The sequence below is a fragment of the Equus asinus genome, chromosome 20 (assembly GCF_041296235.1).
Source record: "Equus asinus isolate D_3611 breed Donkey chromosome 20, EquAss-T2T_v2, whole genome shotgun sequence".
Classification (NCBI taxonomy): Eukaryota; Metazoa; Chordata; class Mammalia; order Perissodactyla; family Equidae; genus Equus; species Equus asinus.
The window spans coordinates 35,275,601-35,299,836 of NC_091809.1; the positions used below are offsets into that span (position 1 = coordinate 35,275,601).

General features: G+C 41.0%; 1 long non-coding RNA gene across 2 annotated transcripts; it reads right to left on the reverse strand.

The window, feature by feature from the left end:
• Nucleotides 1-224: 224 nt before the first annotated feature.
• LOC139041075 (uncharacterized) lies at nt 225-23,050 on the reverse strand. 2 transcript variants are annotated; one of them, XR_011495617.1, is made up of 4 exons: nt 15,937-23,050; nt 10,423-10,565; nt 9,722-9,852; nt 225-323 (listed from the first exon to the last, which is right to left on the reverse strand). It is a non-coding gene; the product is annotated as an uncharacterized lncRNA (long non-coding RNA). The 2 variants fall into 2 exon arrangements; XR_011495616.1 differs by having other exon boundaries at nt 10,423-23,050.
• Nucleotides 23,051-24,236: the final 1,186 nt, after the last annotated feature.

A 24,236-nucleotide genomic window follows, 5' to 3' on the forward strand; every position in this document is an offset into this window, starting at 1 on the left:
ATGAGCAGAGAGTTTTATACTGAGTCTGAGGGCTGGGCATTAAAGCCAATCCCCACTGCACCCCAACGGGTGAGCTCACACCCCCTATTTCACCACTTACAGGTCCTTCACTGCTATGCTGCCTTCTTGCATGGATGACTAATAGCTGGGAGGCCAAGTGGCTGAGGCTGGTGGTGCCACAGAGCTGGGGCTGGTAGAGGGGCAGGATGTAGAGTCCTGCTGGCACTCACCTGAACTGTGGAGAGATAGCTGCTTGAACTGGCATGCTAAAGAGATGTCAGGTGACAACCACAGGGGATAGTCTGCAGCCTGGATGCATGAGCCTGGAATGGATATATAAAGGGATCTGTGATCTAGAGCTATGCCATCAGGATCAGCAGGAGGTTTGAAGTAGATGTAGGGAGAGGATGGCCAGTCTGGAAGAATTTCCTGGGCTGGTTTCAGGTGCTTGTGATGCTTTTGAAGAATCACCTGTGGCATCCTACAAGGATGAGCTGAGATGAGTAAAGGGATTCATTGTGTACTGGATGATTAGAACTCCTTTTATGGGCTTTCATGCGTCGGCATCCTGTGCATGCCTATCAAGTTTGTAATTATTTTTTAATGCCTTTCTTCCTAACTGGATTGTAAATTCTGCAACAACAGGGATTGTGGCTGCTGTTCCTTTGATGCTATATTCTCAGTACTTAGCTTAGTAAGTGCTCAATAAATATCATTGAACAAGTCGTGGGATGGATATGTGGTTGGCTTTGCTTTCCTTTCTGGTGCTGCAGGGTATGTAACTAGTAGCTTTGTAGAGATGGAAAGGACTAGTGAAATCTTGATTAAAACTTGGATCTATTGGAGCTCTCTCCCTGAAGGAAGGAATAGGATGGACTCTTCTCTCTCAATGGGAGTTCCTAACTTTTGAAGTTATGCTTGAGGGACCTGCAGAGAACTTTACCCACTCTTTTACCAGAGAACACGATCCTCCCCTGAGCTTCCCTTCTCCCACAGGCCAGGACTGGGTTTTCGGTGTAGCAGACAGTCAGGAAATGCCTGTTGAATTGACTTTTTAATGTGCCATACAAGAAAACAAAAGGCAAGACATTTGAGATTTCTCTGAAATGAAGGAAACAATTTGCATAAATGTCATAAGAAGGAAGAGGGTGTCTTTACAATTACAGATTTAGATTTGAAGTTAGCCCTACCCTAATTTTATATATGGGGATCCTGAGACCCACTGGGTGAAATGCTTTGCTAGTCTGTGCAAACACATAATGTTTATGTGCCCATGTAGCACACAAACTTGGGTTTATGTGCCCATGTAGCACACAAACTTGGGTTTATGTGTTGGATCATTTGTAAACTCAACATTTGAACCCAACTCTCTGAACTGCTCTCACACTCAGCCTTTCGCTTTATTTAGGAGGAAGAAGGTAAGCACACCTGGTCTATGACTGGAGAACAGAGGCTGAAGGTGGTGAAGGCAGCTGAATAAAGAGCCCAGAGTGTGCACCTTATTAGCCTTGATTTCTTCTAACTTTGAAGTTCTCTCCAAGGCTTTGAGAGTTTTCTTTTATTCGTACAATCTCAGCTCTGTACCTCCAGACAGCTCTCCAGCTACACACACATACGTGTCTATAATTTCTACAGACAGCTTTGATGGATATCCATGAGACCACATGTTCCTCCATTCATGCTTTTTCTTTCTCTTAAATATTTATAAAGGTTCACAAGCAGAAATAAAAGTCCCTCAGATTCAGAGCCAACTAAAAATAGCACTTCTATTCCTTGCCAGGCAATCTGGCATCAATCAAGGCCATCAGAAAGATGCTAGGGAGGAAAGAAGAGGAGCTGATAACCTTTTTATCCAGTTTTTTAGTCATCCTTCTCTGTTATTAATAAGTTAGCAAGATCGACAGCTTGGGATGCAATCCAGATGTTTTTGGGTTCCCACTGCTGAAGATAGCTTCTTCATGGGTTCTCTGATAAAATGTGTTCATGCAGAGAAAGGGCTTTGAACTAGCTAATTACCTGGGAATTCTATTTCTTGGGCAGAGGGAAGGATGGATGGAATCTTCAGAATGGGGTGAGGACTTCATGAGCTCTCTAGATAACCACCATTTCTGTTCAGTGGGTTTAGGCTTAGATTTGGGTCATATATATGGGACTGTCACTGACTAACACACTCAATAATGCCTGCTTTATAGCTCAGGTGCCTATAATGGGCTTCTTTTTAAGTCTTGCAGCTCCCCAGGGCTATCAGTTTGGGAAGGTAGGCAGTCATTCCTTCTGTTCTAGGATCATCCCTTCACTACCTCTAGAAGACAGATCTGAAGTTCCTCTTGGGGATTCTGGTTGCTTCATCTCTCCCTGGTTGTTATTGCAAAAGGTGGGAGGAATCCTTTTCGGAGAACTACAGGTATCAAAATTCTAGTCACATTTCTCAGATTCTCCTCTTCCTACCATGGTCAGATTTTTATCTTCTTTTGAGTGGAAAAAATGTCTTTACATCATAATGCATTCTTTCTTGTTTTTTCCCTTGCCTCTCAAAACTTTGGTTTATGTATTTGAAAGTTTTGACTGTCAATACTTTTACCGCTGATAGAGACTTTTAAGGGCATTTTCAAATTTAAAGCTTGAATTTGACTTTTGCATGTTAGCTGAATCAACTGCTCTCCACAGGATAGTCTATAAAGTTATTACTGCTAGTAGAATGACAATAAACGCAATGGAAAGTGGAGAGGGTAATGGGTGCAAGAGAAGAGCAATGGGAAATGACCCTACATAATAGCTCAAAGTTTTATACTGTTACACAGTCCTCAGCATCTTTCTGTCATCTATTCATTCCTGTTAACATGGATATAGTCATTGGGAAAGGGAAAGGAGAAAAGCAATTCTTCACAGATGGATTTACGATGGAAAAATTAAGGAAGTTTGAAATGAATTGAAATCTGAACCAGGTAAGTAACCTTATTAATAATCTACATCCTCCATATTGTGTGTATTGGTTTTTCCCTAAGAAAAATTTATTCCTTTGGCTTCATCTGAATTGGTTGAAGGGAAGAAGTGTCTGCAGTTTTTCTCAGTATTTGATTGGTTCAGAAGATTTCTTTTTGTTCAGAAGATGAATGCCTTTCACTTCCACAAATAACTTAAAAATGGAACAGACAAGAGGTTCCTAATTATGCCCACTGTCCATTTTCTATTACATGAACCTTTTTTTTTAACACCAGAGAACACTTGATTGAGAGCGTATTTTCATGATTTCTATTGTTTCCCAACATTAAAACAGGATTGTGCTTAAACTATGAGATTGTTCTGATGTTTAATGGAAGAAATGGGTGTGAAAGTGCATCAAAAGCCCTAAGGAACTTTATTAATGGAGGAAAAGTGGTGTTGTCATTATTGATGAGGTTGATAATAAAAAGGATGTGATATGTGATATTAAATAATGGGACATCCCACAATGTTACCTACTGTTACCTAACTGACTGATTCCAGCTCACACAACTCCTCAGTGTGTTGGTGTTATTGTGCAACATTAACATAAATTGCTTTTGCTTCTGAGTAAATATAGGTTGTGTTGTCTTTTCCTTGATGTAGATGGGAAGAGCTGGTTATCAGTCTTCATACAGGCAATCCTCATATGTTGAAGACTGGTAAAATTTCTACCTTTTTCTCGTCTCCCCCTTAGATTCCTGAGAAAGCAAATGATGTCAATTTCTTCATCCATCTGTAGGATCCAGGAGTATGTTACTTTTTTTTTTATAGTTTTATTGAGAGATAACTGACATACATCACTATATAAGTGCAAGTTGTACAGCATGATAGTTTGATTTATATATATCGTGAAATAATTACAATAGGTTTCATTAACATCCATTCTCATATAGATACAATAAAAAGAAAAAAAAGAAAATTCTTCTTGTAATGAAAACTCTTATGGTCTACTCTCTTAACAATTTTCCTGTATATTATACAGCAGTGTTAACTATAGTCATTATGTTGTACATTGCATCCTTGGTACTTGTTTATCTTATAGCTGGAAGTTTGTGCCTTTTGACCATCTTCCTCCAATCCCTACCCCCACGTTATCTTTTGATTACAGGAGCAGTTGATACTTCCTCCTGCTGTAGACACTCATTCACTCAACATATATTTACTCAACATTTATGGAGTGCCAGTCACTATGAAAGTATCAACGGAGATATAAAAATGCTTAAAATGCAATTCTTGTCTTCAAGTTTCTTTCAAATCTAATGAGGAGAAACAGATACAAAAACAGCTAAATCCATTATAAGGTATAAGATAGAGTGCTCTGAAGCAGCGTCCAATAGATGATGCTGTTTCACTAATAGACAGGATTCATGGGTCCAGGAATTGAGGAGTGGAAATGGGAGAGGCACCACTCACTGTTATCCCTAGTGACCCACTAGCCAAATTTGCCCTACTAGCCTAGGGGTCTTAGTTCCGCGGAGGGAGAAATGCTTCCATCAGGAGAGGCAATAATGACTCCATTGAACTGGAAGTTAAAACTGCCTTCCAGCCATTATGGGATCCCCATGCCTCTGAATCAACAGACAAAGAGGGGAATTACAATATTGGTTGGAGCAATTGATTCCGATTACCAAGGACAAGTTGGACCACTACTCCACAATGGGGGTAAGGGAGAGTATGTCTGGAATACAAGAGATTCCTTAGGGCTTCACGGTGTCCTGTGAATAAGGCCAAAGGAAAACTATAACAACCCAATCCAGGCAGGACAACTAATGTCCTGGACCCTTCAGGAATGAAGATTGCGTCATTCTGACAGGTACAGAACCATGACCAGCTAAGGTGCTTGCTAATGGCAAAAGAAATACACAATGAGTAGTAGAAGAAAGATAGTTATAAATACCAGCCACGACCAGGTGACCAGTTATAGAAACGAGGACTGGAATTGTCATGAGTATTTCCTCCTTATTTTGTTATGAATATGTTTGTGTGTATATATGCACACAGGTATTAAGTAAATATCATTGTTTTCTTTACTCTCTTATTCCTTCATCATGTAACATTGTAACATAGGATGTATTGACTTTATATTAGTATTTAAGTGTGGTTAATTTTTCATCATAATATTTAAGTTATGGAATATCAGGATTAAGTAAACATCATTTAAGGAATTTCCTTCCTCTTCTGTGGAAAGGATTAGTGTGTTTTTGGTTGTACACAGGATAGTTGTATCATATTAGGTAGAATTATGACCGAGTTATTGTCTTTATTTGGAGACTAAGTATAATTTAAGGAAAAGGGTGTGGATGCCAAGTTGACAAGGGGTGGACTTGTGATGGTAAATTTTATGTGTCAACTTGACTGGTCTAAGGGATGCCAAGATAGCTGGTAAAACATTATTTCTGGGTGTGCCTGTGAGGGTGTTTCCAGAAGAGATTATCATTTAAATTGGTAGACTGAGGAAAGAAGATCACCTTCACCAAAGCAGGTGGGCATCATCCACTCTGTTGAGGGCCTGAATAGAATGAAAAGGTGGAGGAAGGGTGGACTTGCTCTCTTCACTTGAACTGTTGTATCCCTTGGACATTGGTGCTTCTGGTTTGTGGGCCTTCGGACTCTGACTGGGACTTGCATCTTTGGCTCTCTTGGTTCTCAGGCCTTCAGATTTGGACTGAATTCCACCACTGGCTTTCCTGGGTCTCCAGCCTGCAGATGGCAGATGGTGGGACTTCTTGGCTTTCATACTTGTGTGAGGCAATTCCTATAATAAACCTCTTCTTATATACATCTATAAATATCTTATTGATTCTGTTTCTCTGGAGAACTCTGACTAGTACATGTAATAAATGATAAGTAAAGTTGCAAATAAGCTGTTGGAATAATCTAGCTGAACCATTGGGAATACTTCATGGAGGAAGTGAGATTGCAGATTAGATCTGAGCCTAATTTTTGTAGATGGTGGTGGTGCCAGAGACACTCCTCATTCTAGGCTAAGGAACAGTGTGATACATGAATGTTTATGGTGATATTGGGGTATGGAGAGAGTGTCAGTAAAATTTTCCTGTAAGGGGTCAGATAGTAAATATTTCAGGCTTGCAGGCCTTATAGTCTGTCTCAACTATTCAGCTCTGCTATTGGACTCTGAAAGCAGCCATAGACAATACGTAAACGAATGAGTCTGGCTGTGTTGCAATAAAACCGTGTTTATGAAAGTACCTGATTTGGTCCAGGGGCTATAGTTTGACAAATTTGGATGTGGAGAATTGAGAGCAATGTACCTGGAGTGAGCTGAAAATTGACTGACTAATGGAGGGTATTGAAATCTGGGCTAAAGATTTTAATACATTTCTATGGTCATGGGAAGCCACTGGAGGATTATTAGAACATAAACAATCAAAAAAGAATAAACAACTTTCCAGGGCATGTTGAGGATGGATGAAAATAGAGAAAGAACACCAATTTATGAGGCTATTGTAGGTGGATTCTATTAAAGGGTAACAAATTTCTAATTCAAGTGGTAAATATAATAAAGGCTCTTCTCAATAGTTAAAATGTATAATCCTGTCTCATAGTTCTTTTGTTAGTCAGGGTCTCAGCAGGAAACAGAAGGATTACTTAAATTGGCAATTAGAGTTAGTGGAGAGATGACTTACGAAGACGTGGGCAGAGTGTGGGGAAAGCACAAGAGATAGTGTAATACTTTCAGCTTCATCAGAGTAGGTTGTTGGCCTCCCTATAGGGATGAGGAGTGGGAGTGATTTCTGGAACCCAGAAAGAGAGAGTTGAAGTGGAAAATGGTAGAACCTCAGCTCCACTCTTGGTGATGTCACAGAAATAAAAAGGAATCATTATCTTGACCTCACTCTCCTCTCCGACAGGTACTCCCTATTGATCAAACACAAGAAGAAGTCAAAGGGCAGGTGAACATTTGATGCAGTGTGTGTGCTTCAGCCTTCCAGGGCACAGATTAAGATGAAGAAGAGCAAAGAGTACCTTTTGAGGGGGAAAAAAATCCATTTTTCTTATGGCTGGGGATGGGGTTTGCAGTCTTTGAAAAGTAGTTTGAGAGAGATATTTACAGCTTCCTGAATATTCGTGTGCTCCCCAAATTTCTCAACCCCCTTGTGCCAGGTGAGGTCATATGACTAGTTCTGAAAACTGGACAGTGAGTGGAAGCTGTGTGTGTTACTTCTGGGTTGAAGCATTTAAGGTACAACACGTGACCCCATGGCTTTCTCTTTCTTTGCCCTGACAACCTGGAGGCCGTGTGTGTCAAAGAGGATTGGAGAAGTGGATTAGAGCTTGATGTACCTCATGGAAGAGAGTGTCCTGGAGAGCTACTGGGCCTGCAGAAGACTTTGCATAATTGGAAATAAAACTTTGTTGTTGTGCTACTGAGATTTTGAGGGTTAATTTTTTTTCCTGCAGCGTAACATAATCATCCAAAAACAGCTAGGAACCTTCCAGCTTCAAGCATTGAAATCTCAAAAATGTAATTGGTTAGTATCGTTTTGCTGAAGAAGAGCTTCCCAGTATAGGAGTCTGTGTGACACATTTAAGGAAGAATATCAACCCTGCCAGCTGGATATCTTCTTTCTGAAAGACCATGGTAGGCTTTTACTGATCCTGTGTTTTAACCACCCAATTTATTTGCTTATACTATTTCTGAATATGTTTCTTCTCCAAATTTCACGTCTCCACACTTTCCATCCAGATGTAACTGAGTTGGGCACTTCTTCAGAATCACTATTCCTTGAAGGATAGAGGTCAATTGAATTGCTTGATGTAAGCTGGAAAAGAGTTTATCAACTTGGAATCATAAAATCTCCCTATGAACTGTGGGAAGGGCTTGGACTTCCCTGTGCTTGAGTTTCATTCCAGTCACTTATTACCTCCGTGACCTTGTGCATTTTCCTTAACTGAGCCTCAACTTTTTGTGTCTGTCAAATAATAATACCTACTTCAGAAATTTATTGTAGGCATTTAAAAAAGATACATGTTAAATAAGTAGTACAATGGCTGCCTGATATATCTTAGAAACTAGATGATTGATAATCTCCCTTATTTTTGGCCTGTGAGAATTCTGGTAAGTTTGTGCCTGATAGCACTTGAATTAACCATAACATTGTCTCAAGTCTTTACTTCAAATGTTGTTCTGTTGGCTGAACCTCATGCTCATAGAACTTTGTGGGGGTTTTTTGAAGATGAAAATACATATTTTTGTTTGGAAAGTATTCTATAGAGAATAGTGTTCAGTTAAAAATGCAGAATATTGTTTTGGTGAGGTTGTTTAGAATATTGGATCAGAAATTAGTCCAAGAGTCAAAAGATGGGGTACTGGCCCCATCTTTCATAATTCATAGACGTGTAATCATTGTCAAATCACTTATTCTCACCAGTTCCCAGTATCCTCATTATTAAAATGGGAATAAGCATGCTTCACTTGCCTACACTCACAGGGTTATTAAGAGGCTTAAAGAAAATAACACACATGAAAGGCTGTGGAGAATTATTAGCTGGGTACAAGTTATTACTGCTATTTCCATTTCTAGCACAGTGCCTTGCATTTGCCTAAATGTTTGCTGAATGGAGATGGTTGGATAAATAAAAACCAAATCAAAGAAAATGAAAAAGAGACTTACATTACAGTCAGTCTCCCCTGTTGAAGGAGAGGGGAACATTGAGGTCCACTAGCCTAGAATATTGGGGTCTTAGTAGCATGGCTGGACTTAGTGACGTAGAGCTGTAGAACTTCCACATGAGAAAGAACTTTGAAAGTCAACTAATTTAATCCTCACTATCCATAAGGAAAGTGAGTACAGAAGGGGAAAATAGTTCACAGATAGTGGCAAAGCTAGAGTCCCAACCTTTGTTTTCTAAATTTAAGACGAGTGCTGCTTGTACTCTGCCAGGCAGCATCCTTCGTGACTTGACGTCTCCTTTAAGCCCGAGACTGTGCAGGTTCTAGGGAACTACGTCTGGCCCTTGTTAGCACACACATGGATGAGATCTGATTCATGTGATTTGCTTTAGACCCACAGGCTATATGCTCATTAACTTATACACATTCTTCTCCCAAATAAACCCTGAGGGTATTTATAGTTGTGTTCTGAGAATTCAGGAGGGGCAGGTAGATTTTTCCATTCTCTCAGGCTCCACCCACACTTCCAACATCCTCAGGCTCTTCTTCAACAGAATAGAGGCTTTCGCACGTTGAAGTCAGCCTGTTCCATGTGGTCTGGTGTTTCCAGGCATAGGCAGAGGTTTAGGCACGTGGGTGATGTCACATTCTGCCACAGCTCTGTCATAAATGCACTTTCTATGGTGAACTGCTCTTGTATTAAGAACCCTGAGGTAACAACAGGGCTTGCTTCTGCCTCAGATCAACCCTTGGCCTATAAGGCTAAAACTTCTGTGCAAATAAAAGCTGATGAGTTTCTAACAGCATCATTCTTATTGGCAGGTTGGGTGCAAAGTTATAGCTCCTGACTCACCACTCTCAACTGAGAATATGTGAGAGTACATGTGGGTGTGGACATGTGATCATTTGTGCTGTGACTGGAAGTGGAATATGAATCGGCAAATGCTCTTTCTTGTCATTGGTGCTTCCTTACAATAAATTGGAAGCAATCCCACACTGGATTTCAGTGTAGCTCTGGGGTATTTACTATGTAGGAAACATAAGTTATGCTATGTGTATTCTGCCCCAAATAACAACGGGAAAATTCAAGTTTCTCTTTACCTTGGGTAGGATTATTGATTGTTAGCTCAAACAAGATTCCATGTCTTGATTACAGTGGCTTCACCCCAAACTGTGGATTGAACCTGGGTCTTCAACGCAAAATCCAAGTTGAAAGAATTTCAAACATCCTCCTGGAAAAACAGATCCACTCTCATTTACTCATGGTCATGAGTATCTTTAATGAAATCATGTCTTAAGTTGATAAAATAGCAACAGTTATTCTTGATTATATAATTGTGATAGCAGCCTAAATACACAAAATACTCTCTCTCTGGGTCAAAATTTCCCTTTGGTGTTAGTAGTTTTGACATGATAGGTAGCTAGGAGTGTGTGTGTGTATGTGTGTGCATATATGTGTGTGTGTTTGTTTTTTTAGTCTGGGCAAACTTAAAACTGAACGTGGGTCCATTGATTGACAAAGTTGGTTAGATGTGACGGACAGGGAATGGGGCAAAGTATTCAGCCTGACTAGGTGCTTCTGGTTTGTGGTGTTTCTCACACCTAGTGGAGAGGAGAAGGTCTTGTTTGTAGAAGTGTGGACACATTGGTTAGACTGGAGTGGAGGTATACTATGGGACCACACCTTTCCCCTTTCTCAACTGAATTTTATGAAAACACAATGAACCCAATTCCTCTTTTAACCTAGTTTAAAAGATTTTTCTCATTATTATTATTTCTAACCCTTTAACCATGTGACTTACCGGAGCTAAGGATAATGAGGCGATGGTCTTTTCTTTTCTCGTAATCTGTGTTCTTAGGATATGAGAGCTATGAATTTCATTTCCCACAGTAGCTCCGCGGTTGCTGGGTGATCTTAGTTAAGGCTGCTCATCTCACGTTGGGTCTGAAAACGCGACCAATAAAACTAATCTATATCTGGGTGTTAGGTCCCAAGAAATAGCAAATTTCAACATTTGCCTTGGCAGATAAGGCTGAGGTGAGGCAATTTTATCATATACTTCACAGGGAAACATGAGATGTAAAGACAATAACAGAAAGAGTTAAAAATATGAAATGAAATAGTGCATTAATCCTTTTTTATGTTAAATTTTCAGAAGTTTGATTTGAGAATTAGGTGAGGGTGCAAGTCAACACCTTTGATAGGGACTGGCAAGAGATGAAAAGAACTAGTGTGCGGTGTATATCTTTTGATGAGAAAAAACAAATTCAGGTATCTGTGGTAACACTGTTTCTCTCCTTGTTTATCTCCTCAACCATCCCTCAATCTAACAGAACCACCGGAGAAAAACCACTGCACAGTCATCATGTTGCCCCAAATATATCTTAGAGAGCTGACCTGAAAATTACAATGGAAATTCCGTGACTGGAGCACTGCATTGCTCAGAGTGTGCTCTTGGCCATTGTTGAATATCTGCCCATCTCTAGTGTACACACAATCTTCCTACTTAATTATCTTTGATTTGGTGAAAGCTGGCTGGAACCCTAAGTCAGAATCCACCCTCTTTAATCTGTAAACCAGGGCAAACAATTCTTAGAAAAGATTCCTGAGATAAAAGGGATTTTAAAAAAGTATTAAACACATCATCTAATAATTACTTGCAGTTTAGAACAATACCTGAAATTCTTCTGCAAGGAGTCTCAAAAGATATTCCCTTGCAGAGCTGAAGCTGAAAATTCTCTCCCTATTTTATAGACAGGATGTGGAGATGGGGAGCACAACATGTCTACCACGTTGAAAGCACCGACATTTTAGAGCTGAAAATTGCCAAGGGCTTAGAGGAGAAAAACACACATAAGCCCACTGATATTCAGTCCTATGGTTGTGTGGCCTGGAAGCTCCCATTACTCTGAATTTTGAAGCCATCACCATAAGGGGAGATTCTCGATCTAATTTGGCTGCTCCCAATACCCTTTCTGAAAAAAAACCACCTTGGCTTAGTTTATGTACTAGTGTATTGTACAGGGTAGAATTTAAAGTTTTTGCAACTGTCCAAACAGATTATTTTTCTAATTTACCCTGAGTCAAAAAAGCTTTATTCCTTCCTGAAATATCTATTTTATGCCTATTCTATACCAAGCTGCGGTCTAAGGCATTGGGTATACATCAGGGAAATGTGACACCTTCAGGGAACTTAGAGCCTACATTATTTTCCTTTCTATAATAAAATATCTACTGCAACTTCTGTACTCTTTTTCATGTCAATTTCATCTTTGTCTCCCATTATAACTGTGTCAATTTCATCTTTGTCTCCCATTATAACTGCCACCATTATGTGGATGATGCTTAAATCTCTTTCATGACATTTGAAATCTTTCGTATGCTGTGATCTAAGATTTTCAACTTTCTCCTTATGTATCTCAGGCTCAAACTCTCTGACTCTATCCACATCAACCTCCCCCTCTCCTTTGCCAGTGAGATCCTCCTCATAACTTTTCTCCTTCTCTTAGTGGCACAATGTTCCTCCAGCCCCCTAGCTGGGTACCGTACCCCTCCATGGGCCTTTATATGTAGCATGGCAACAGGTCCTTTAATTCCACTTCCCCGTGTGTTCCCCATCAGTCTTCTTCTATACTCCCATTGCCATCTCATTCTGAGCTAACTTATCAATGTCTCTTGCCTGCTCTGTGATAGTCATCCAATTGGTTCTCCTTTCTTCTCTTTCATCTTAATCATCATGCACACTGCAGACAACTCTCTCCAAGGCACAATTTTGTTGCATCATTCTTCTGCTCAAATACCTTCATTGACTCCCTTTGGTCTATAAATAAACCCTAAATTAAGTAATATTCATTTTCTGGCCATAACCTACCAATTTTTTCCTGATCACCCACAGTTCCGCTCATACATATGTCACACTTATCAATCTAAAAAGTCACTCTCTACAAACATGCATTCTGCTGTGCTATGCTTGAAACTGTTCTGTCAGAAATGCTTTCTCTTTTGGCTTTATTTCTCTCAAGTTCTATTTTAAGTATTGGGTTCTTCATAAAGCCTAAAACAGACCTCCTATGGAAACCATTACTATGATGCAGATCTCGCCTGTCCGTACAATATTCTTATTTTGGAATGTGTTATACACACTTGGAGGCTGTAAGGGTCTTGAGTACACGGTTCAGATTGTTTTGTGTCCATCTTCATTTCTCACTTAATGTCTTGCCATATTGGACATTCCAGAATATTTGGTCAATTAAAAAATAATAGAAAGAAAGAATTAACTAATTAATTACTGGGAGATAGTAAGTGAAGTGGGTAGATTAGGGCTCTGAAGTCAGATGTCTGGGTTCAAATCCAGGCTTTGCCTCAATACTAGCTGTGCGACCTTTAAGTATGTTACTTAATCTCTCCATACCTCAATATTCTTACTGTTAAAATGAGGATGGTATTAGTACCTATCTCTTGAAGTTGTTGTGAGGACTAATCATGCTAATTCATGTAAAACGTTTAGAATAATGCCTGGCACAGAGTGGACACTCGGTAAGAGTTCATAATCACTACTACTACTGCTGTGACAAATAATGTTGAAATTCAGAGAAATGAGAGTTCTGTGTAAACTGGAGGATCGGAGAGAAGCTTCCTGAAGAAGTTAGGGCAGGAGCTTGGATCATGAATGATAGACAAGAGGAGAGGGCATATTATGTTATGTCTTCCTCAAGATCTCTTCAGAGCCACTCATCAAAATAGTGCTACCCATCGTCAGCCACAAAGATGGTACTTCTTTTCAATCTCTAAGTCCTTTTATTAATTAAAGCAACAAAAACTTTTTTCGGATCCTTTGGTACCAGGCATTTTTATCTTCCCTGCACCTGGCTCAGATTTCTAGTGAGGGCCATCACGACTCAGAGTTCACGGCTGCCTCCCATTGCCTCCTGCTGCCAAACTCTCTGCTCTCAGCCTTGCTCAGGCCCAGCCCAGGAAACATCTGCGCGGGCAGCTCACAGTGACACATTCTCAGCACCAGACTGCCAGGCCCAGAGCAGCCCGCTGGGCTCGCCTCCTCCAGAATGCGTGTGGGGAGGCCCAGGAAAGAGAAATGGGGGCTGGGCTTGTCACCTGGGCATGAGGGCTCAGATGACGTGATCCTATTGTCTAAAGGACGGGCGTCTGCTGTTTTGTTCTTCTTAGTAGAATAAATAAAACCTCTTGTTTCTATGGTAATGCCTGAGCCGCCTGCCCAAATGCGGCCTGATGATCCCACCTGGACTCAGGGCCTGGGCTCTCAGCCTGGGAGGTTTATGCAGCACGTGGGAGACTAATTATTTGCACAGCTCCAGATAATGAATAGCTTTGGATAGGGAACTTCCTGGAGCTGGTGGGGGACTACTCCACCCATGCAGCTTGATTACAGAGGCTATTTTGAAGTTCATTTTTGTGACTTCCAGAGGGGAAGGCCACTTGATGGAGCAGATTTTCCTTGGGAGCCAAGCATGGCTCACTCACCTTACACCTCAACACACAGCAGCTATGCCCATGCTTCCTCACCCCATCAATGCGTTCTCCCTAGGGGAGCCATGTCCAGAGCCGGGTAAATGGTACTCTCCATGGCTTGGTGCCCTGCTCCTATCCTGTTTCCCACTTCTCTTCCAACTTTTGTGATTCCTACTATGACAGGGTTCAGCTTGGGTTGGAGGTGAGGAAAACTTTCCGAAGATTTCTGTGTCCAGAAAATAGGTCATTTCTCCATTTCCAACTTCCTGTGCATATGAACAGCAGAGGGAAGGTTTTCTCCTCCCAGTGGCCTTGGAAGCCATTAGTTTTGCTTTTGAGACCTGAAAGGTAGAACCAATTTATGTTTTCTAAGATGTTTTACTTTAGCTATGCTCGTGGACTGTGCCGAGCATTCCTGAAATGTATTTCTTACAGTGGATAAGTGAAAGTGAGCGTGGGAGGGCTTGATGAGTTGGGTCAATAGATGATCTGTAATTGGGGATGAGAAAAATGAGGTCTGAGCTGTCAAGCTTAAAGTTATTTCTAAATGTGTGCCATGGAGCCTCACTTCGCTTTCTTCTCAGTTTAGATCTTCTCTCACTGAGGACCTCTGCAGTCTGTGTGTTTCCCTTTGATATGGAAATGAGCACATTGATCCTGGCTGGAGGACCTGCCGGCCTAGGGAACCCACAGCTCTGGGAGGCAGTCTCAGGTTGAAAGTAGGAGAGCAGAATTCATCTGGTCTCTGTTTCCACTTCCTTCCTCCACACTTCTGTCTGAAGTTTTGTTTCTCTTCTGGTGTTCTCTTTCGTATCTCACATTCTTTCCAGTGCTTAGGGAAATCTCCTTCCATTTTCAAAAGCAAAATAAACGAAGCCACAGTACAGGCTTGCCCTGCTCCTAAAAATACGTGGCGGGGGGAGGGTAAAATGTATGAATCTTAAAACTAAACTGTGATTTGGGATATGGGTGCTCTGTGCCCTGCTCATGAATAATTCAGAGTGGTAGGGAGATGCTTTCTGGTTTCTGAGTGGCTTTTAGATGAACTGAAAGAAGACACTGGATTGCGTTGCAGGCAACAGAGCCAAGGCCTAGGAGACCCAACCAAAACAATCACCAGGGACTGGCCGCTGCATCTCCTCAGAGTATGAGATATATCATACTTCTGAATTTTGAAGCTTTTAAATAATGAGGCTAAAGGTTGTTTTTCAAAGTGCAGTATTCATTTTGGGAGACTATGTACTTATTCCAACTGTGGGGATTTTAAACTTTTCTGGGGCCCCTCCTCGGAAAACACTCTAGACGAGACACTGGAGCTCTAGTGCCCCTGCAGTCTACAGGTTTGTCAAGGCCTTGAGATAACATTTGAGACTAGAAAATAATTACTGGTCCCCAAATTCAAAATAAACCTTGAAATAAAAATTAATAAATGGATTATTTTGCCAAATAGCTTATAGCGATTCAGCACAGAGATGATCTCTAAGCCATATATATGTAAGCCATAGATATGATAGCAGCTGTTTGATGTATCATGATGTAGGGCCTCCAGCAGTGATAACGCTTAAGTCGCAGGAAAGTTTTTCAATAGCCCAGCTGCAGGTCTGCCTCGTGAGGCGTCACTGTCTTGTATTGTGGAGGGTAGAACAGCAAAACGATTAAGAGCTTGGGTCCTGGGTTCAGACTTACTTTCAGTTCGAATCTTTATATGACCTGCGGCAAGTGCTTTACTCCTCAGAACGTTTTTTCTCATTAATAAAGTAGGAATAAAGTAACCGTATTGACTTCATAGGATTTTTTTTTAAAGGAGAAAAGTCATTTTGTATAGTACCTGGAACACAGAAAGCACCCGGCAAACTTCTGATTGCAAGGCTTGTTCTTCTGTTGACCCCAAATTGCTTGCCCTGCGTCATTGCTATTAGTGTTCTTATTCTGGGCTCTGAGTGAGATTTAGGCTGTCTTCATATACCAAATTATACCTGAAAAAATAAAAATGAACCACGAATAAGGATATTTGGAACAGTATGCTTCAGGATTTGACGCAGTTCTAGGTGATAAGGTGTCAGACTGCCCCGTGGAGTGTGAACGCCACTGAACGACATACAGAATGCCTCTGTGAGTAGAACCCTCTCACTTGGTAGGTTCATTCCAGCACTCTTGGTTTAAAGAACAAAACTCCATATAAGAAATAAGCTACATTTCTCTCTACGTGGAAATATCGTTTGGAGCAATGGCTATCTCCATAGGGTCCAAATGTCTTCCTGAAGTTTCCCAGACCCACCATGCTTCCTCAGACCTGTCTCAACGCACACGTCACAGCCTTCCTGGGCTCTTCTTGGACTGACTGTCGTCTCTCTTTGTCTGACTTACTCCTCTTCAACCCTCCAAACTCTGTTCAGATGTATCTCCAAAGAAGCCGTCCCTAACTCCACCAATTTGCATTGGGTGCATTGCTTTTAAACTTCCTGTGGCAACGTCTAATTTCTATTATATTCGATTGCATCTGAAGTTAGTGCCAACTCGAAATTAATAAATGCTTAATTAAATATCTACAAAGTGTCATATTACTTAAACCTAGACTATTGCAACTTAATCCATATAGCTATATGTGTGTTATATTCAATATATGTTTTAGGGTTTTTTTTAATATGAAATGTAAGATAAAGTCTACAGAAATGAAAGTGCCTAAGGCCTGTGAAGGTCTTAAAAGACAAAGCTGTTTGATGATCAAGCATTGAAGAGTTCTGACTGAAGAATCGGATAGAATAGTGACTATCTCTGTAAGTCTAGTGATTAATGTGTGTGGGTTTGAATCTATTTTCTACTAGTTACTAACTGTGTGTATTAGGCAAGTTATTTAACTTCTCTAAGCCTTGATTTCCCCAACAGGAAAATTAGAAAAATAATAGTAACACACATAGAGATTTCCTTTGAGATTGAGTGTCATGTTACGTGTAATGTAATGTACTCATCTGATGCGTGGCAAGATCTCAGAAGGTAGTCTGCCAGGAACACTCTGTCCGTCTTGTTGACCCCTGTGTCCACAGTGCCTGGAACAGCGCCTGGGGACTAGTAGCTTCTTGTTAACATTTTTGGACGGAAATGCTGATCAGACTATGTATAGTGATAAGTTCAGTTTCTGATACTGATCAGGCATTCAACAGATGGAAACACTCATCTAGACTGTTCCAGTGCCTTCTTGCTGCCTGTCTCACCTCCCTTCAATTTATTTTTCCCTTGGGAACCAGAGTATTTCTTTATTGCAAACATAATTCTATTATTCCCTTTGTTCAATTATTTCATGGATCTCTACTGCCTTCAGGATAAAGTCCATGCTCTTTGGCTTGGCATTCAAGGCCTCCTGGGATCTAGGCTCTACCCAATGAACCATGCTCATCTCCTACTCTACTTGTGCCGCACTTCATATGGCTCTCTGAGCAGCATAAGGTCCCTCTTTCCTCTGTCCTTTTGACAGGCTATAGCTTCTGTCTGCTATGCCCTTCTAATTCTCAGCCTACATGCTTAGAGTTTGTCATCATTAAAAACCCAGCTCTAATATTATCTCCTCCGTGAAGATACTTTTGCTGTTCTCCTCATTCAATCCAAGCAATTGTAGGTTGTTTGTGTATATTTCTATTTTATGTGCGTGTGTGTGTGTGTTCTCACATCAGGCTGTACTGTTTTTAATATGTCTATTACCCTCACCAAACTATAGGCCCCAAGGTATTGTTCCTCAGAAGAATTACTCCTCCACGTAGCATAGTGACTGGCATAAAGCATGTTATGCATAAATGTAGACTGAACCTTGATGTCTCTGCCTTGTGTGAAGAAATGAAAGAATACCTGACTGACTCACTGATTGACTGACTGAAAGAATAATATTAGATGTCAAGGACTGTGCCTATCTAGTTTGAGTTGAGAGATGCTGTGACTACACAAATCTGAACATATTTCGGGGTTCAACCAGGGTTACTTGGTGATGATGCTGGTTTTCTGCATGTTCTTTTTCTCTTTCTAGCATTTATTGCTATGACTCTATGACTTTAGCTTTCTGTGGAGCAGGTTAGAGTGAGAGGTAGAGAGGAAACTGGTCCCCATGGCCGGCACTTGTGGTCTACGCTGTCTCTCGCTACCTGCAAGTAAAGATGTGTCTGCTGGGGTGGGGAGCTCATGCATAGCATTTTGTTCTTTTTATTCTTTTGAAGCTAATCTGAGAAATAGGGATATCCCCATATCTGTAGCTCATACTTCCAACCCCCCCTCCTGCCCCAGAGAGGCCTTCCCAGACATGGCGGCATAATGTAGTTGAAGAAGTCACTGGGATGGACAGGAGAGTTGGGTGCAGATTCCAGCAGGCTGCTTGAACCCTTTGGACCTCTGTCTCCTCATTTAATAGAGGAGGGTTTGCCACGCCCCTTCCAGCTTTGACGTTCTAGTGTTATATGATGACTATGGTACTGATGAGGATGATCACGTAAGGCAGTAGCCTTAGGAGAGGGTCAGTGGTGAGTTCAAATCCTCCAGGCACACTCTTGCCCGCTATGGCATAAAATGAAAGAGGGCACATTTTGCTAATGTGCTTTATCTTGCCCATCAGCTCTGGGAACTAATTCCATCGGGTGATCACAGTTAGCAGGCCTCCTCATCTAAGGACATGCAATCCCAGGAGCAGCTGCCCTCTGACCTGCTCTCTGGCCTGTGCATTACTCACCCTGTCACCAGTCCCGAGACTGGCCCACTGCCTGCCGGGAACTCCACCTTCTGGAGCAGCAGCTGAGCCAGAAATGAAATAGGATGCTTGCTGGGAGAGAGGGCAGGGTGGAGACCGTCAGACTGGGAGGTTGACGCAGCCCAAACCAAACACACGTACATATTCAGCTTGAGAGCCTGAGGAAATGTGGATGCACTGTGATCAGGGACAAAGAGAGTGGCCAGCTGGGCCCCTGGGAGAAAAATTTCTGGTTGTTGGTACCAGGACACTAGGAACAGATCATGGCTTCACCAAACCAAAGAATCCGGGCATGAAGGGCAGTTTGACTGATGTGTTGGTGGCTCCGGTCACCTTTGCGTGTGTTTCCCATTCAATGCAGAGCTCTGACTGCAATAATAAACAATAAGGAGCAGCCAAAGTCTCAGATCCTGACAAGCTCCATAGTGGGAGAGATCAAACATCACAAAAAGCCAGCGCAGACTAGATCTTGATTTAATAAGGAGCTCATCCCAGTGGATGGAGATTTGGAAGTTCTTCTCTGACAGCTGTGGGTCTGGGGGCTCAACAACAAACCCTTCTAAAAGGAGATCATGAGTTTTGGTAGATGTTGCCTCAGGTGTCCCACGCTCCCGAGAGTGAATGAATGGTGAAAGGAGGAGATGCCGAGGCAGGAGAAACTAACCCCGAGGGGAGAAATCGCTTGGACAAGGTCAAAAATGAGCAAATGACCAAAACCATAAACAGTAGTGTTTTTAGGTAGGAACTAGGCTTTGCAACTGGTTTGTGACCTTGAACAAGTTTCTTAATCACACTGACTGAGCTCTGCTTCTCTCATCTTATGTGTGGGAAATGGAAGGCGCTCCCTATCAAATTAAGCTTGAAAACAGATGGTGAACTGAAAAGTTTGAAATATTCTAGTCACAGACACACAAAAGTACTACTCTTTCCCTTCACCAACATACATGATTTAATGCATTCATCTTGCAAGGGGAGATGGTTCTTCTATGAAGAGCAAGAGAAAGATGAGAAAAAAGAGAAGGAACCCTAGAAAACACAGAAATGCCATATTTCTGTAGAGGACAAGTTTGCTTTCGCTGATGTTTGCCCAGAAGAGCAGGGCTTTTTGTCTGAGTTTATGATAGTCCTGGCAGTACATACCCTCAAGCTCCAAACTCCAGAAACCCAAAGAGTAAAATGGGGCTTGCAATTGTCATCAGTTCCACATACTAGGAAACATAGGGAGAGAGACTGTGTGTGTATCTTTCCAAGTCTAACATCTTTGAATTTGACTCAGGACACCAGTAGCTTAATCCAGAACCTTGAAACAATTTTCGAGGTTGCAGTCCATTCCATGGAAGCCCTTCACCCTTTGGGCTGTTTTACTGTAAGCAAACTGCTAGACTGGAATATGACTGCAGGCTATGCTGGGATAAATCAGCGCTGGGGGACTCTGCTTGAGGAGTGGCTAGAAAGATGCTTGCTGAACGCAGTAAACAGGACATGGAGGAAGTCAGGAGCTGGACTTGGGCTGTTAATAAGCCCCCCTTCGTTGTCAGGAAACGTGGGGAGCTGAGGGCCACTGAGCACACAATCATGCAGCGGGAAGTGGCCTTTATAAATACTCAGGGGTCAGGGCCAGGCCCAGCAAACAATAGGGGGAATGGTGATGGAGGGCAGTGGGTGTGGGGAGTATGGAAGGCCAGGATGGTTCCATCAATGACAATAGCTGAGCAGGCAGTTGGGAGGGGGACAGTACAGAGCGAGGCCTGGAGATTGTGAACCAAACAATACAAATTGCCAGGTGACTCAGTAGCCACAATACAGGGCAGCGGATTCTGTAAATAGTGCACAGTGTGTCCCATTGTTCCTGCAAGAACTTCTCCCTGGCCCCTACGTGTCAAAGATCTCTGTTTTGTTCCATTTACCGGAAGCTATTCCGGCATTCAGAAGACGCCATTCCTGATCAGTGGTGAGAGTGGGCTATTTGGCCGCATTTTCTGTCTTGCGTGCATCCTTTTAAGCAAATAGACAACAGAGGAAGCTTAAGGAGCCTGGTATGGAGGGGACAGAGGGCAACAGGCAATGCTCCTGGATCTGCACTTTGATGTACTCTCCCTGGATCCATTTGGTGTGGTGGATGGGGATGGATAGATTAGGATATCACCCTCATTTGCCGTATAGGGAGATGCATCTACAGAATATAACCTTGCAAGAGAAACCAAACATGTGAAAGGCTATGGGAAAGGCAATCAACCAAAGTTAGGTTCTTTGTCTTGTCCAGCATGAACTGTTACTTGCTGGTCGAGCAGGTGAGTGAGTGGATATTTATAAAGCTGCCTAAACAACCTAAATTATTCCTTTCATGAGACAGTTCCTAGTTCTTTCCATGATAAGCTATGAATAGGAAAGACCACTTAAATTCTTTGGGCTTTAATTTCTCTCACTGCATGGGGTCTGTCATTGAGGGTCTATGAGATGCTATACTTACGGAAAGAAAAATATTTTGGGTAAATCTATTCTTTTTTATCTTTGCCTAGCCATTTATCTGTCGAGCACTGGAAGTTCATCTTATATCATGACATGTAGACTGTGTTAGGGAAGCTAGCACATATTCCATTTGTTCTTGGAGCATGTATGATTGCATGAAACTCAAAGGATAAAGGAGAGAAGTCATCATCAAAAGGTGTTTTTAATCTCACCAGGTGTTTATAAATAATAGAGTGATTTCCACGTACAAAGATAGTTGTGAAATATGGCTATACCTCAGGCAGAAATTGTAAACTCACCAGATTGAATGCTCTGTATATCAACTATTATATTATTTTCCAGCACCTCAGTTGTAAATATGATTAAACATTTAATTGGATAATCAATTATTTAACAGTCATCCCTTTCTCTAAAATGTAAGCTTTGTGAAGGCAGATGCTATGTCTCTACCGTTAATGTGTTTTCCCAGAGCTCAGCATAGTTCCTTCCACGTAATTGGCTCTTAGTTAGCATTTATTGAGTGACTAGAGGAAAGAAAGCTATCTCACTGAAGGGTGGCTTCTCAATATATGATCTCCACCAGGAGCCCATCGGAAGCTGTGACCCGGGTCATGACTGTTGCAGGGGCCTCAGCACTGTCCTCAGGTCTAGGAAGGACTCTAGCATGGACGTGTCTTTAGGGCCACAGGGTTTGCTGTGTGAGGTGTGTCTCTATGGCAGAGGAGTTACTCCTTAAATATCTCATGGCATACATGATTAATTAAAGTGTTGTCCAAATTGAGATGAAAGATGTATGAAATTCAAATGGAGATTAAGCCACTTTACATCGATTTTAACACACTTATTTTTTAAAACATACATTTAAAAGATCATAGGCTTAAACTTTCAATAAGAGAAGATTAAACAACACATAAATTAGAGCTGCTAAGGGTATCCTAACTCTCAACTTGATCTTCATATACTGCTGGGGAAAGTATAAACAGGCATACACGCTTTTAGCAAGCAATTTTGTATTAAGGTATATCAAAAGCTTTAAAATATTCACATTGTTCCACCCAGTGAGTTTATTCTGGGAATCTTTCATAAAAATGTGGACAAAAATTTATAACAAAAATGTTTATCATAGCTTTATAGCAATGATTTAAAAAGCAGGAAATAAATTTTCTAATAACAGGATATTTAATTAAATTACTGGTATAAAAAGTAATAGAATATTATGATGCTGTTGAATTAAATTAATTAAATTAATGGTATCATTTAAACTACTTTTACATAGAGTTTGGATTAGTGACTACTTTTGACAAAATGAAAAATGCAGGGTACAAAATAGCTATGGAATATATTCTCAACTATGAAAAAATACATATAAATCTAAAAAAGACTGTAAACAATGTTATAAAATATTAGCCATAATATTTTCAGGATGTTAGAAAGGTAGTTTTCTATTTTTTTCTTGATACTTTTTCAAAAATTGTAATTGTAATTATAAACACTTCTTTTATAATAACTTTCGAAAAGATTTGCTTCGGTAAGTTTACTTTCAAAATTCCAAATTTATGTTTCTCTGTCAGTCTCTGGAAGGAACAAATATGGAGTGAGTCTCTTCAAAAAAAAAAGAGAAGGGGAAAAAGCGAGGGAGAGGCTCAGTGTTGTTGGAGAAATATTCTTTTGATTTTGGAAAAGATCATGAAGGAATCACAATTATAATGTACGAAGACATTCTTAGTACCTGCACTCTTTTCTTTTCCTTGCTTTTCTTTTCCTGAATGGAAAAGAAGATAATTTATGAAGAACATCTTCAGCAGAGTCTACGGAAAGTGGCAGCCACAAGGCAACTTGGGGTGATGTCCCCGTGGTCACTACTGCCACGTGTTGTGATGGGCTTTGGTATTAGAAGGTTTTCAGGTAGACGTCTGCTTTCATGAAAGAGTGAGCTATACAAACTCCAAACAGACAGACACTGTAGGATGATGGTAGGGAACTAAGGGTAGGTTGAGAAATAAGAGCTAACATTGACTGTGTACTCACCATGCCAGCCACTGCTCTTAGTGTTTGGTGTGTGTTAATTCCTTTAATCCTTGCGGCAAACCTATGAGTTAGGTGATATTATGATCTTCATTTTACAGATTAGTAAATTCAGCCTTAAAATGTTAAGTAACTTGTCCAGGGTCCCAGGACTAGTAGAGAAATCAAGAATTGAATCCAGGAAATCTAGCTTAGAGCCTTTGCTTTATCATCATGATATAACCCCTCATTGATAAGAGTTCTGAACAATAGAAAGGCAGTACGTTATGCTCAGGTGTTTGTATTCCCATAGCCAGGAGACTCACTCAGTAGGACAAGAATTTAAACTTTGAAAGAAAATAATATTGTAAAAGGAAATAGCTATATTTCCCTGAAGACCTAAAGTCTCATTCAATACTCATTCGTTTAATAAATATTTATTGAAGGCAGGATGCCCTGGAAGTAGAGATAAAAGGCTTACTCTAGAAAGACAGATAGATAAGTAAGTAAATGATACGCTGAAGGGTACTGAAAACCTTTGATGAGTTCAGGCAGGATTGATGTAACTACATGTTTTGTCTTTTTTAAAGATTGGCAACTGAACTAACATCTGTTGCCAATCTTTTTTTTTCCTTCTTCTCCCCAAGCTCCCCAGTACATAGTTGTATATTCTTGGTTGTAGGTCCCTCTGGTTGTGTTATGTGGATGCCACCTCAGTATGGCCTGATGAGCAGTGCCAGGTCTGCACCCAGGATCCGAACCAGTGAAACCTTGGGCCACAAAGCAGAGCGCATGAACTTAACCACTTGGCCATGTGACTGGCCCAGTAATTGCATGTTAATTTTGGAAAAGACACTTGGACAATCTGAACTATAGCTAGGAGACTGCAGAGAGACAGATTTGGAGGTAACATAGCAATCAGGTCAGAC